Consider the following 13,121-nt stretch of genomic DNA (forward strand, 5'->3'; position numbering starts at 1 on the left):
TTGATGGGGAAATTCTTCGGCGGAGGGATTTCACGCTACAGCCAGATAGGAGGTCAGCCTGGACTTATGCCGTAGGTGTCCAACAAAGAGCGACCCCGACAGCTGAATGGAATGGCCAAGTGATCATTTCTCTGATGGGAGTGGACCGCTGAACCCTCACTCCGGGGCAACAAAAGCTTCTCGAAGACACTCTTTGGGAATTCCAGGAAGCGTTTTCAAGAAATGATGAAGACTTCGGGTGTACTTCCGCCATTGAGCACGACATTCCTACCGTTGATGCTGCCCCAATCCGGGAACGCTATCGGCAAATCCCACCCAAGATGTATCAGGAGGTGAAAGATATGGTGGCCAGCATGTTGAAAAATCGGGTGATCCAAGAGAGCCAAAGTCCATGGGCAGCGCCAGTGGTCTTGGTGAGGAAGAAAGACGGATCTCTCCGATTCTGTGTGGACTACCGGAAACTGAATGCCCAGACTGTCCGGGATGCCTACCCTCTTCCACGGATCGAAGAGTCATTGTCCGCCCTAGGTCATGCAAAGTTTTTTTCAACTCTTGATTTGGCCAGCGGGTACTGGCAAGTACCAGTGGCCGAAAAGGACAAGGCAAAGACGGCTTTCATCTTACCCATGGGACTCTACAAGTTTAATCGCATGCCATTCGGCCTGTCCAATGCCCCGGGGACCTTTCAGCGGTTGATGGAGCACTGTCTGGGTGATCTCAACTTTGAGTCGGTATTGATATACCTGGATGACGTGATAGTGTTTGGAACTTCATTCAAGGATCACCTCCAGAGGTTGCGGCAGGTCTTGGGGCGGTTGCGAGACCATGGTCTCAAGATCAAGCCCAGGAAGTGTCAACTGTTTCAACATCGGATAGAGTACTTATGGACATGTGGTCACCACGGAGTGGGTACAGCCGGCCGCCAGTAAGGTGGAGGCCGTCCAGAAGTGGCCGCGACCGAATACCCTACGGGAAGTGCGGGCCTTTCTGGGTCTGGCCGGGTATTATCGAAGGTTTATACCCAAGTTTGCTCATCTGGCCGGCCCGATAAACGAGTTGCTGAGGGGCACGGCTGGGGGACCCAAGACTCGGCCCATCGAGTGGGGACCACGTCAGCAAGAAGCCTTTGAGGCACTGAAAAAGGCTTTAACGAGTGCCCCAATTCTGGCCTATGCGCGGTTTGATGCCCCATTCTTGTTATATACTGACGGGAGTTTACATGGTCTGGGGGCAGTACTATCTCAAATGCAAGATGGACGTGAGAGAGTAATTGCTTATGGCAGTAGGTCTCTGAGGGAGTCAGAGCGCAACCCCGACAACTATAGTTCTTTTAAGTTGGAACTTTTGGCACTGGTATGGGCCATGACGGAAAAGTTCGCTGAGTATCTGACGGGTGCCGAAGTGACTGTAATGACTGATAATAACCCATTAGCACACTTAGGGAATGCCAAACTAGGAGCTCTTGAACAGAGGTGGATGGCTCGTCTTTCCAAGTACCAATACCACATCCAGTTTCGGTCAGGAAGGGAGAACAGCAATGCTGATGCACTCTCCCGAGTTCCTGTAGGATTGCCCACCCAGAATGTTGATGAGGAGCTAGAGGACACTGAAACACCGAATCTCGGTCGATTACCTCTATTCCAGAACTTGGCACATTCAAGTGGGGTGGCTTTTTTTGTTATGCCAATGGTGTTAGGGAAGACTTTGGATGATTGGGGGAGAGTCCAGGATGGCTGTCCGGACCTACGGCGAGTGAAAGAGTGGGTCCGGACCAAAGTCTGGCCACGGCCGGAAGAGAGGGCCTGCCTGACCACAGAAGGACAGAAGTTGCTGAGGCAGTGGGATAAACTAAATGTTATCCAGGGAGTCCTGTGCCGGACTGTATACTTAAAGTCTGAGTTGCAGTACCGACAACAGATTGTTATACCTATGTCTTTGGGATCAGAGGCTGCCCGGGAAGCCCATGAGAGGGGCGCCCATTTTGGGAGCGATAAAACCTACAAGTGGCTCCAACGGCTAGTATATTGCCCTGACTTGACAGATATGGTAACTGAGGCATATCTGAAGTGTCGAGCTTGCGGATTGAGTAAGAGCCCCGAACAACGGGCCCCTGTCCAGGCCATCTTCACGTCTGCACCCCTAGAAATCTTGATGATTGACTATGTACAGATTGGGTATTCTGCCTCAGGAGACTCCTACTGCCTGGTCATGACAGATCATTTTACAAAATATGCAGTGGCCGTACCCACCATTGACCAGACAGCAGAGTCAGCAGCTGAGGCAGTCTGTAAACACTTTATACAGGTGTTTGGGTGTCCAAAGAGGATTCATTCAGATCAGGGGGCATTCTTCCAGGGCACCCTGATGACTGAGCTGTACCAGCTTTATGGCATAGAGCGTTCCCGCACGACCCCATATCACCCGCAAGGGAACGGGGCATGTGAGCGATTCAATCGCACCTTGCTCCAGATGCTGCGGACTCTGGAGGACAGTCAAAAGGCTCGGTGGCCAGAATACTTACCCGAACTGATGTGGGCCTATAACAACAGGGTACACAGTACCACCGGTTACTCACCACATATGCTCATGTTCGGGAGAGCCGGACGGGAAATCGAGGATCTCCACATGCCTGATCCAATGCAGCCACCTCCGAGAAATACCACTGCATGGGCGCAAGAGCACCGGCGTCGGCTGAGAGCAGTGCACAAAGTTGTGGGGGAGCGCCTCAAACAAGTGGTACACCCAAATCCAAGACCCGTGCAAAAAGATGAGTATGCTCCGGGTGACCGGGTGATGGTCAAGGCCAAAAAGCCAACTGGGAAGTTGGATGGACGGTGGGAGGCAATCCCATATGTGGTGAAAAGAAGGGTAGATCCTGCTATCCCAGTCTGAGGTGGAGCCAGTGGGGAATGAGGGACCCTCACGGAACCTTCATCGTAACATGTTGAGACGCTGCACCTTTGAAGAGCCCAAGGCAACAGAGGAGGTGCCTATCCCTACTTTGAGTACTGTGGAAACCCCTTTAGTTGAGGAATGGTGGGTTGTCCCTGTCCCGGGAACAACTGAGGTTCCATCTGTGATAAGCTTGCCACCCAGGGAGGGAGTTGCACAACTGGCATCCCCTCCCCCAATAAATGTACTTGAACTCCCCAATCCTACGACCCTGCGTAGGACAACTAGGTCCAATGCTGGTGTACCTCCACAGCGCTATGCGCAAGATGAATTTGTATGGGAAGGGTTGCCGAGGACGTCAACCTCTAGTGGGGTGGCATGTGAGATGGTGAAACAGCTCCCATTGTTCATGGACAGAAATATGTACCTGGTTAAAGATGTGCATGGCAAGACCCTGTATCACCTCACAAGCATAGTTTAGACGTATATATTTGTGTCTCATAAATGTGAACAGTATTTATTGTATGTAACTTTAAACCCTGCAGCTGTCAGTAATGAAGTGATAATACTTTATAAGGGACAAAAATGTCATTTTTCAACCATAAGAGGACGCTGTTTCTCAGCACAGATGAAAGACTGCAATAGGTAGCTCAGATGGGGACGGAGCTACAGGCTGATAAAAAAAATGACATCACAGGAAGTAGAGCAGCAGCCATCTTGGAAGCGGTTGGCAGTTGGCAGTGAATGAGTACAGAGACAGAGGACGTGCGGAAGAGGGAAGAGATAATATTTGCGACTAGAAATCTATCATCTTGATCAGAGCTGTGACACTGTATCCGTATCCTTACCAGATGGGAGAAGATTGCTGAAAGAACGCTTTTGCGCTTTTGTGAAGTTGATAGGACGTTGCCAAGGAGACAAGCCACAGTGACCAGCAGTACTGCTCAGCTGTTGGAGAGGCCTCTCATCTTACTGCGTACTTCAGACATATTGTCCAGAGCAGACCCGGGTCGATAAGATAAGTAAGGCCCACTGCGCCATCGCAGTGGATAACCGTGCACGCACCTCACATCAGTTTGGCGCCAAAATATTTGAGACTCAGGTAGGGCCTGTAGTTAGTTTAGGTAGTCATTGTAACCCCTTCAGGCCACACTTACTGCACAATCACCGTTTGGGACCATTGTTTCTACAACTACAACATCTAATTATTTGCCATTGAGGCTTCTCTGTGGACCACAATGACCTCATACCTGGATGTTGCTAAGACCTATTTTAGGCCAGAGTTGAGCTCATTCAGGAGGGAACTTGTATTGAACAATATATCTGTTTTTTTTTATTTGTCTTTATGCTCTTTGCTAAGCAGTCATTGTATATAGTAAGTTGTTTGGTTATTCAAGGTGAATCTTGGGAAGGATCCTCCATTAATGGGCACTATATTTATATTGGGGCAGGGGAATAGTCAATTTGGGGTTAGAGTAAATTTATTTTAATTTTGTAAACTGTTGTGCTAGACTGCGGGCGGCTTGTGTTTCACACCCATCCATTTTTTTGTTTCATGTTTAAGGGTATTACAAGGTAGTTGGTGGTTGGAATATCCAGTCATGCCTGTAGGTAACATATAGTGTATATATTGTAGTTGACTCATGTTAAAAGGCGCCACGCTGTATAGCACAAGGGTCTCAGCTTATTCACTGAGTGTTTGTGAATTTTTCCCTGAGTGTCTTCCCCTGTTAGATTGTGTTCATATCCAAATTGTAGTAAAGCACTTTTGTTAGTTAATCTAGTTTTGGGGCCGTTTATTTCCCATTTGTGACTTCGCTGTATCCTAAAGAGCCCACCCCGGTGCACGGCTTACATGCGTGTCCATGCTGGAGGCCCGCCGGCTGCCTGCGTGTCCATGCTGGAGGCCCGCCGGCTGCCTGCGTGTCCATGCTGGAGGCCCGCCGGCTGCCTGGTGTCCATGCTGGAGGCCCGCCGGCTGCCTGCGTGTCCATGCTGAAGGCCCGCCGGCTGCCTGCGTGTCCATGCTGGAGGCCCGCCGGCTGCCTGCATGTCCATGCTGGAGGCCCGCTGGCTGCCTGCGTGTCCATGCTGGAGGCCCGCCAGCTGCCTGCGTGTCCATGCTGGAGGCCCGCCGGCTGCCTGCGTGTCCATGCTGAATGGGGGTGGATGGGGAGTGGATATGGGCGTGACTGTGAAATGGGTGTGGTTAGGGGGCGTGGCCTAAAACAGGTTGTCCTCTCCTCCGCCCCTATACAGGTTGTCCTCTCCTCCGCCCCTATACAGGTTGTCCTCTCCTCCGCCCCTATACAGGTTGTCCTCTCCTCCGCCCCTATGCAGGTTGTCCTCTCCTCCGCCCCTATGCAGGTTGTCCTCTCCTCCGCCCCTATGCAGTTTGTCCTCTCCTCCGCCCCTATGCAGGTTGTCCTCTCCTCCGCCCCTATGCAGGTTGTCCTCTCCTCCGCCCCTATGCAGGTTGTCCTCTCCTCCGCCCCTATGCAGGTTGTCCTCTCCTCCGCCCCTATGCAGGTTGTCCTCTCCTCCGCCCCTATGCAGGTTGTCCTCTCCTCCGCCCCTATTCAGGTTGTCCTCTCCTCCGCCCCTATGCAGGTTGTCCTCTCCTCCGCCCCTATGCAGGTTGTCCTCTCCTCCGCCCCTATGCAGGTTGTCCTCTCCTCCGCCCCTATGCAGGTTGTCCTCTCCTCCGCCCCTATGCAGGTTGTCCTCTCCTCCGCCCCTATGCAGGTTGTCCTCTCCTCCGCCCCTATGCAGGTTGTCCTCTCCTCCGCCCCTATGCAGGTTGTCCTCTCCTCCGCCCCTATGCAGGTTGTCCTCTCCTCCGCCCCTATGCAGGTTGCCCTGTCCTCCGCCCCTATGCAGGTTGCCTTGTCCTCCGCCCCTATGCAGGTTGCCCTGTCCTCCGCCCCTATGCAGGTTGCCCTGTCCTCCGCCCCTATGCAGGTTGCCCTGTCCTCCGCCCCTATGCAGGTTGTCCTCTCCTCCGCCCCTATGCAGGTTGTCCTCTCCTCCGCCCCTATGCAGGTTACCCTCTCCTCCGCCCCTATGCAGGTTGCCCTCTTCTCCGCCCCTATGCAGGTTGTCCTCTGCTCCGCCCCTATGCAGGTTGCCCTCTGCTCCGCCCCTATGCAGGTTGCCCTCTGCTCCGCCCCTATGCAGGTTGCCCTCTGCTCCGCCCCTATGCAGGTTGCCCTCTGCTCCGCCCCTATGCAGGTTGCCCTCTGCTCCGCCCCTATGCAGGTTGCCCCCTGCTCCGCCCCTATGCAGGTTGCCCCCTGCTCCGCCCCTATGCAGGTTGCCCCCTGCTCCGCCCCTATGCAGGTTGCCCCCTGCTCCGCCCCTATGCAGGTTGCCCCCTGCTCCGCCCCTATGCAGGTTGCCCCCTGCTCCGCCCCTATGCAGGTTGCCTGCTGCTCCGCCCCTATGCAGGTTGCCCGCTGCTCCGCCCCTATGCAGGTTGCCCGCTGCTCCGCCCCTATGCAGGTTGCCCGCTTCTCCGCCCCTATGCAGGTTGCCCTCTGCTCCGCCCCTATGCAGGTTGCCCTCTCCTCCGCCCCTATGCAGGTTGTCCTCTCCCGGGAAGCATCAACCCGACCGCTGGTAGCCCGGGCTCTTGTCACCGTAAAGAATGGGTGCGCACCTGTACGATGCATTAATGTCCTAGACAGTGAGTTAACCATTCCTGGAAATACTCTGCTGGCCGAAGTCTATGTGCTTGATGGGGAAATTCTTCGGCGGAGGGATTTCACGCTACAGCCAGATAGGAGGTCAGCCTGGACTTATGCCGTAGGTGTCCAACAAAGAGCGACCCCGACAGCTGAATGGAATGGCCAAGTGATCATTTCTCTGATGGGAGTGGACCGCCGAACCCTCACTCCGGGGCAACAAAAGCTTCTCGAAGACACTCTTTTGGAATACCAGGAAGCGTTCTCAAGAAATGATGAAGACTTTGGGTGTACTTCCGCCATTGAGCACGAAATTCCTACCGGTGATGCTGCCCCAATCCGGGAACGCTATCGGCAAATCCCACCCAAGATGTATCAGGAGGTGAAAGATATGGTGGCCAGCATGTTGGAAAATCGGGTGATCCAAGAGAGCCAAAGTCCATGGGCAGCGCCAGTGGTCTTGGTGAGGAAGAAAGACGGATCTCTCCGATTCTGTGTGGACTACCGGAAACTGAATGCCCAGACTCTACGAGTTTAATCGCATGCCATTCGGCCTGTCCAATGCCCCGGGGACCTTTCAGCGGTTGATGGAGCACTGTCTGGGTGATCTCAACTTTGAGTCGGTATTGATATACCTGGAAGACGTGATAGTGTTTGGAACTTCATTCAAGGATCACCTCCAGAAGTTGCGGCAGGTCTTGGGGCGGTTGCAAGACCATGGTCTCAAGATCAAGCCCAGGAAGTGTCAACTGTTTCAACATCGGATAGAGTACTTAGGACATGTGGTCACCACGGAAGGGGTACAGCCGGCCGCCAGTAAGGTGGAGGCCGTCCAGAAGTGGCCGCGACCGAATACCCTACGGGAAGTGCGGGCCTTTCTGGGTCTGGACGGGTATTATCGAAGGTTTATACCCAAGTTTGCTCATCTGGCCGGCCCGATAAACGAGTTGCTGAGGGGCACGGCTGGGGGACCCAAGACTCGGCCCATCGAGTGGGGACCACGTCAGCAAGAAGCCTTTGAGGCACTGAAAAAGGCTTTAACGAGTGCCCCAATTCTGGCCTATGCGCGGTTTGATGCCCCATTCTTGTTATATACTGACGGGAGTTTACATGGTCTGGGGGCAGTACTATCTCAAATGCAAGATGGACGTGAGAGAGTAATTGCTTATGGCAGTAGGTCTCTGAGGGAGTCAGAGCGCAACCCCGACAACTATCGTTCTTTTAAGTTGGAACTTTTGGCACTGGTATGGGCCATGACGGAAAAGTTCGCTGAGTATCTGACGGGTGCCGAAGTGACTGTAATGACTGATAATAACCCATTAGCACACTTAGGGAATGCCAAACTAGGAGCTCTTGAACAGAGGTGGATGGCTCGTCTTTCCAAGTACCAATACCACATCCAGTTTCGGTCAGGAAGGGAGAACAGCAATGCTGATGCACTCTCCCGAGTTCCTGTAGGATTGCCCACCCAGAATGTTGATGAGGAGCTAGAGGACACTGAAACACCGAATCTCGGTCGATTACCTCTATTCCAGAACTTGGCACATTCAAGTGGGGTGGCTTCTGGGATGCCAATGGTGTTAGGGAAGACTTTGGATGATTGGGGGAGAGTCCAGGATGGCTGTCCGGACCTACGGCGAGTGAAAGAGTGGGTCCGGACCAAAGTCTGGCCACGGCCGGAAGAGAGGGCCTGCCTGACCACAGAAGGACAGAAGTTGCTGAGGCAGTGGGATAAACTAAATGTTATCCAGGGAGTCCTGTGCCGGACTGTATACTTAAAGTCTGAGTTGCAGTACCGACAACAGATTGTTATACCTATGTCTTTGGGATCAGAGGCTGCCCGGGAAGCCCATTAGAGGGGCGCCCATTTTGGGAGCGATAAAACCTACAAGTGGCTCCAACGGCTAGTATATTGCCCTGACTTGACAGATATGGTAACTGAGGCATGTCTGAAGTGTCGAGCTTGCGGATTGAGTAAGAGCCCCGAAAAACGGGCCCCTGTCCAGGCCATCTTCACGTCTGCACCCCTAGAAATCTTGATGATTGACTATGTACAGATTGGGTATTCTGCCTCAGGAGACTCCTACTGCCTGGTCATGACAGATCATTTTACAAAATATGCAGTGGCCGTACCCACCATTGACCAGACAGCAGAGTCAGCAGCTGAGGCAGTCTGTAAACACTTTATACAGGTGTTTGGGTGTCCAAAGAGGATTCATTCAGATCAGGGGGCATGCTTCCAGGGCACCCTGATGACTGAGCTGTACCAGCTTTATGGCATAGAGCGTTCCCGCACGACCCCATATCACCCGCAAGGGAACGGGGCATGTGAGCGATTCAATCGCACCTTGCTCCAGATGCTGCGGACTCTGGAGGACAGTCAAAAGGCTCGGTGGCCAGAATACTTACCCGAACTGATGTGGGCCTATAACAGGGTACACAGTACCACCGGTTACTCACCACATATGCTCATGTTCGGGAGAGCCGGACGGGAAATCGAGGATCTCCACATGCCTGATCCAATGCAGCCACCTCCGAGAAATACCACTGCATGGGCGCAAGAGCACCGGCGTCGGCTGAGAGCAGTGCACAAAGTTGTGGGGGAGCGCCTCAAACAAGTGGTACACCCAAATCCGAGACCCGTGCAAAAAGATGAGTATGCTCCGGGTGACCGGGTGTTGGTCAAGGCCAAAAAGCCAACTGGGAAGTTGGATGGACGGTGGGAGGCAATCCCATATGTGGTGAAAAGAAGGGTAGATCCTGCTATCCCAGTCTGAGGTGGAACCAGTGGGGAATGAGGGACCCTCACGGAACCTTCATCGTAACATGTTGAGACGCTGCACCTTTGAAGAGCCCAAGGCAACAGAGGAGGTGCCTATCCCTACTTTGAGTACTGTGGAAACCCCTTTAGTTGAGGAATGGTGGGTTGTCCCTGTCCCGGGAACAACTGAGGTTCCATCTGTGATAAGCTTGCCACCCAGGGAGGGAGTTGCACAACCGGCATCCCCTCCCCCAATAAATGTACTTGAACTCCCCAATCCTACGACCCTGCGTAGGACAACTAGGTCCAATGCTGGTGTACCTCCACAGCGCTATGCGCAAGATGAATTTGTATGGGAAGGGTTGCCGAGGACGTCAACCTCTAGTGGGGTGGCATGTGAGATGGTGAAACAGCTCCCATTGTTCATGGACAGAAATATGTACCTGGTTAAAGATGTGCATGGCAAGACCCTGTATCACCTCACAAGCATAGTTTAGACGTATATATTTGTGTCTCATAAATGTGAACAGTATTTATTGTATGTAACTTTAAACCCTGCAGCTGTCAGTAATGATGTGATAATACTTTAGAAGGGACAAAAATGTCATTATTCAACCATAAGAGGACGCTGTTTCTCAGCACAGATGAAAGACTGCAATAGGTAGCTCAGATGGGGACGGAGCTACAGGCTGATAAAAAAAATGACATCACAGGAAGTAGAGCAGCAGCCATCTTGGAAGCGGTTGGCAGTTGGCAGTGAATGAGTACAGAGACAGAGGACGTGCGGAAGAGGGAAGAGATAATATTTGCGACTAGAAATCTATCATCTTGATCAGAGCTGTGACACTGTATCCGTATCCTTACCAGATGGGAGAAGATTGCTGAAAGAACGCTTTTGCGCTTTTGTGAAGTTGATAGGACGTTGCCAAGGAGACAAGCCACAGTGACCAGCAGTACTGCTCAGCTGTTGGAGAGGCCTCTCATCTTACTGCGTACTTCAGACATATTGTCCAGAGCAGACCCGGGTCGATAAGATAAGTAAGGCCCACTGCGCCATCGCAGTGGATAACCGTGCACGCACCTCACATCAGTTTGGCGCCAAAATATTTGAGACTCAGGTAGGGCCTGTAGTTAGTTTAGGTAGACATTGTAACCCCTTCAGGCCACACTTACTGCACAATCACCGTTTGGGACCATTGTTTCTACAACTACAACATCTAATTATTTGCCATTGAGGCTTCTCTGTGGACCACAATGACCTCATACCTGGATGTTGCTAAGACCTATTTTAGGCCAGAGTTGAGCTCATTCAGGAGGGAACTTGTATTGAACAATATATCTGTTTTTTTTTATTTGTCTTTATGCTTTTTGCTAAGCAGTCATTGTATATAGTAAGTTGTTTGGTTATTCAAGGTGAATCTTGGGAAGGATCCTCCATTAATGGGCACTATATTTATACTGGGGCAGGGGAATAGTCAATTTGGGGTTAGAGTAAATTTATTTTAAGTTTGTAAACTGTTGTGCTATACTGCGGGCGGCTTGTGTTTCACACCCATCCATTTTTTTGTTTCATGTTTAAGAATATTAAAAGGTAGTTGGTGGTTGGAATATCCAATCATGCCTGTAGGTAACATATAGTGTATATATTGTAGTTGACTCATGTTAAAAGGCGCCACGCTGTATAGCACAAGGGTCTCAGCTTATTCGCTGAGTGTTTGTGAATTTTTCCCTGAGTGTCTTCCCCTGTTAGATTGTGTTCATATCCAAATTGTAGTAAAGCACTTTTGTTAGTTAATCTAGTTTTGGGGCCGTTTATTTCCCATTTGTGACTTCGCTGTATCCTAAAGAGCCCACCCCGGTGCACGGCTTACATGCGTGTCCATGCTGGAGGCCCGCCGGCTGCCTGCGTGTCCATGCTGGAGGCCCGCCGGCTGCCTACGTGTCCATGCTGGAGGCCCGCCGGCTGCCTGCGTGTCCATGCTGGAGGCCCGCCGGCTGCCTGCGTGTCCATGCTGGAGGCCCGCCGGCTGCCTGCGTGTCCATGCTGGAGGCCCGCCGGCTGCCTGCGTGTCCATGCTGGAGACCCGCCGGCTGCCTGCGTATCCATGCTGGAGGCCCGCCGGCTGCCTGCGTGTCCATGCTGGAGGCCCGCCAGCTGCCTGCGTGTCCATGCTGGAGGCCCGCCGGCTGCCTGCGTGTCCATGCTGAATGGGTGTGGATGGGGAGTGGATATGGGCGTGACTGTGAAATGGGTGTGGTTAGGGGGCGTGGCCTAAAACAGGTTGTCCTCTCCTCCGCCCCTATACAGGTTGTCCTCTCCTCCGCCCCTATACAGGTTGTCCTCTCCTCCGCCCCTATACAGGTTGTCCTCTCCTCCGCCCCTATGCAGGTTGTCCTCTTCTCCGCCCCTATGCAGGTTGTCCTCTTCTCCGCCCCTATGCAGGTTGTCCTCTCCTCCGCTCCTATGCAGGTTGTCCTCTCCTCCGCCCCTATGCAAGTTGCCCTGTCCTCCGCCCCTATGCAGGTTGCCCTGTCCTCCGCCCCTATGCAGGTTGCCCTGTCCTCCGCCCCTATGCAGGTTGCCCTGTCCTCCGCCCCTATGCAGGTTGCCCTGTCCTCCGCCCCTATGCAGGTTGCCCTGTCCTCCGCCCCTATGCAGGTTGCCCTGTCATCGGCCCCTATGCAGGTTGCCCTGTCCTCCGCCCCTATGCAGGTTGCCCTGTCCTCCGCCCCTATGCAGGTTGCCCTGTCCTCCGCCCCTATGCAGGTTTCCCTGTCCTCCGCCCCTATGCAGGTTGCCCTGTCCTCCGCCCCTATGCAGGTTGCCCTGTCCTCCGCCCCTATGCAGGTTGCCCTGTCCTCCGCCCCTATGCAGGTTGCCCTGTCCTCCGCCTTTATGCAGGTTGCCCTCTCCTCCGCCCCTATGCAGGTTGCCCTCTCCTCCGCCCCTATGCAGGTTGCCCTCTCCTCCGCCCCTATGCAGGTTGCCCTCTCCTCCGCCCCTATGCAGTTTGCTCTCTGCTCCGCCCCTATGCAGGTTGCCCTCTCCTCCGCCCCTATGCAGGTTGCCCTCTGCTCCGCCCCTATGCAGGTTGCCCTCTGCTCCGCCCCTATGCAGGTTGCCCTCTGCTCGGCCCCTATGCAGGTTGCCCTTTGCTCCGCCCCTATGCAGGTTGCCCTCTGCTCCGCCCCTATGCAGGTTGCCCTCTCCTCCGCCCCTATGCAGGTTGCCCTCTCCTCCGCCCCTATGCAGGTTGCCCTCTCCTCCGCCCCTATGCAGGTTGCCCTCTCCTCCGCCCCTATGCAGGTTGCCCTCTCCTCCGCCCAAATGCAGGTTGCCCTCTCCGCCGCCCCTATGCAGGTTGCCCTCTCCTCCGCCCCTATGCAGGTTGCCCTCTGCTCTGCCCCTATGCAGGTTGCCCTCTGCTCCGCCCCTATGCAGGTTGCCCTCTGCTCCGCCCCTATGCAGGTTGCCCTCTGCTCTGCCCCTATGCAGGTTGCCCTCTGCTCTGCCCCTATGCAGGTTGCCCTCTGCTCCGCCCCTATGCAGGTTGCCCTCTGCTCCGCCCCTATGCAGGTTGCCCTCTGCCCCGCCCCTATGCAGGTTGCCCTCTGCCTCGCCCCTATGCAGGTTGCCCTCTGCTCCGCCCCTATGCAGGTTGCCCTCTGCTCTGCCCCTATGCAGGTTGCCCTCTGCTCCGCCCCTATGCAGGTTGCCCTCTGCTCCGCCCTTATGCAGGTTGCCCTCTGCTCCGCCCCTATGCAGGTTGCCCTCTGCTCCGCCC

At 53.9% G+C, this 13,121-nt stretch overlaps 1 protein-coding gene across 1 annotated transcript in view; it reads left to right on the top strand.

Moving 5' to 3' along the window:
* The window catches only part of LOC142260629 (uncharacterized), a 220,650-nt gene that overhangs the window by 63,123 nt on the left and 144,406 nt on the right, over positions 1-13,121 (top strand). The gene's annotated exons all lie outside the window — the stretch shown is intronic.

The sequence above is a fragment of the Anomaloglossus baeobatrachus genome, unplaced genomic scaffold, assembly GCF_048569485.1.
Source record: "Anomaloglossus baeobatrachus isolate aAnoBae1 unplaced genomic scaffold, aAnoBae1.hap1 Scaffold_143, whole genome shotgun sequence".
In the NCBI taxonomy this organism is placed as follows: Eukaryota; Metazoa; Chordata; class Amphibia; order Anura; family Aromobatidae; genus Anomaloglossus; species Anomaloglossus baeobatrachus.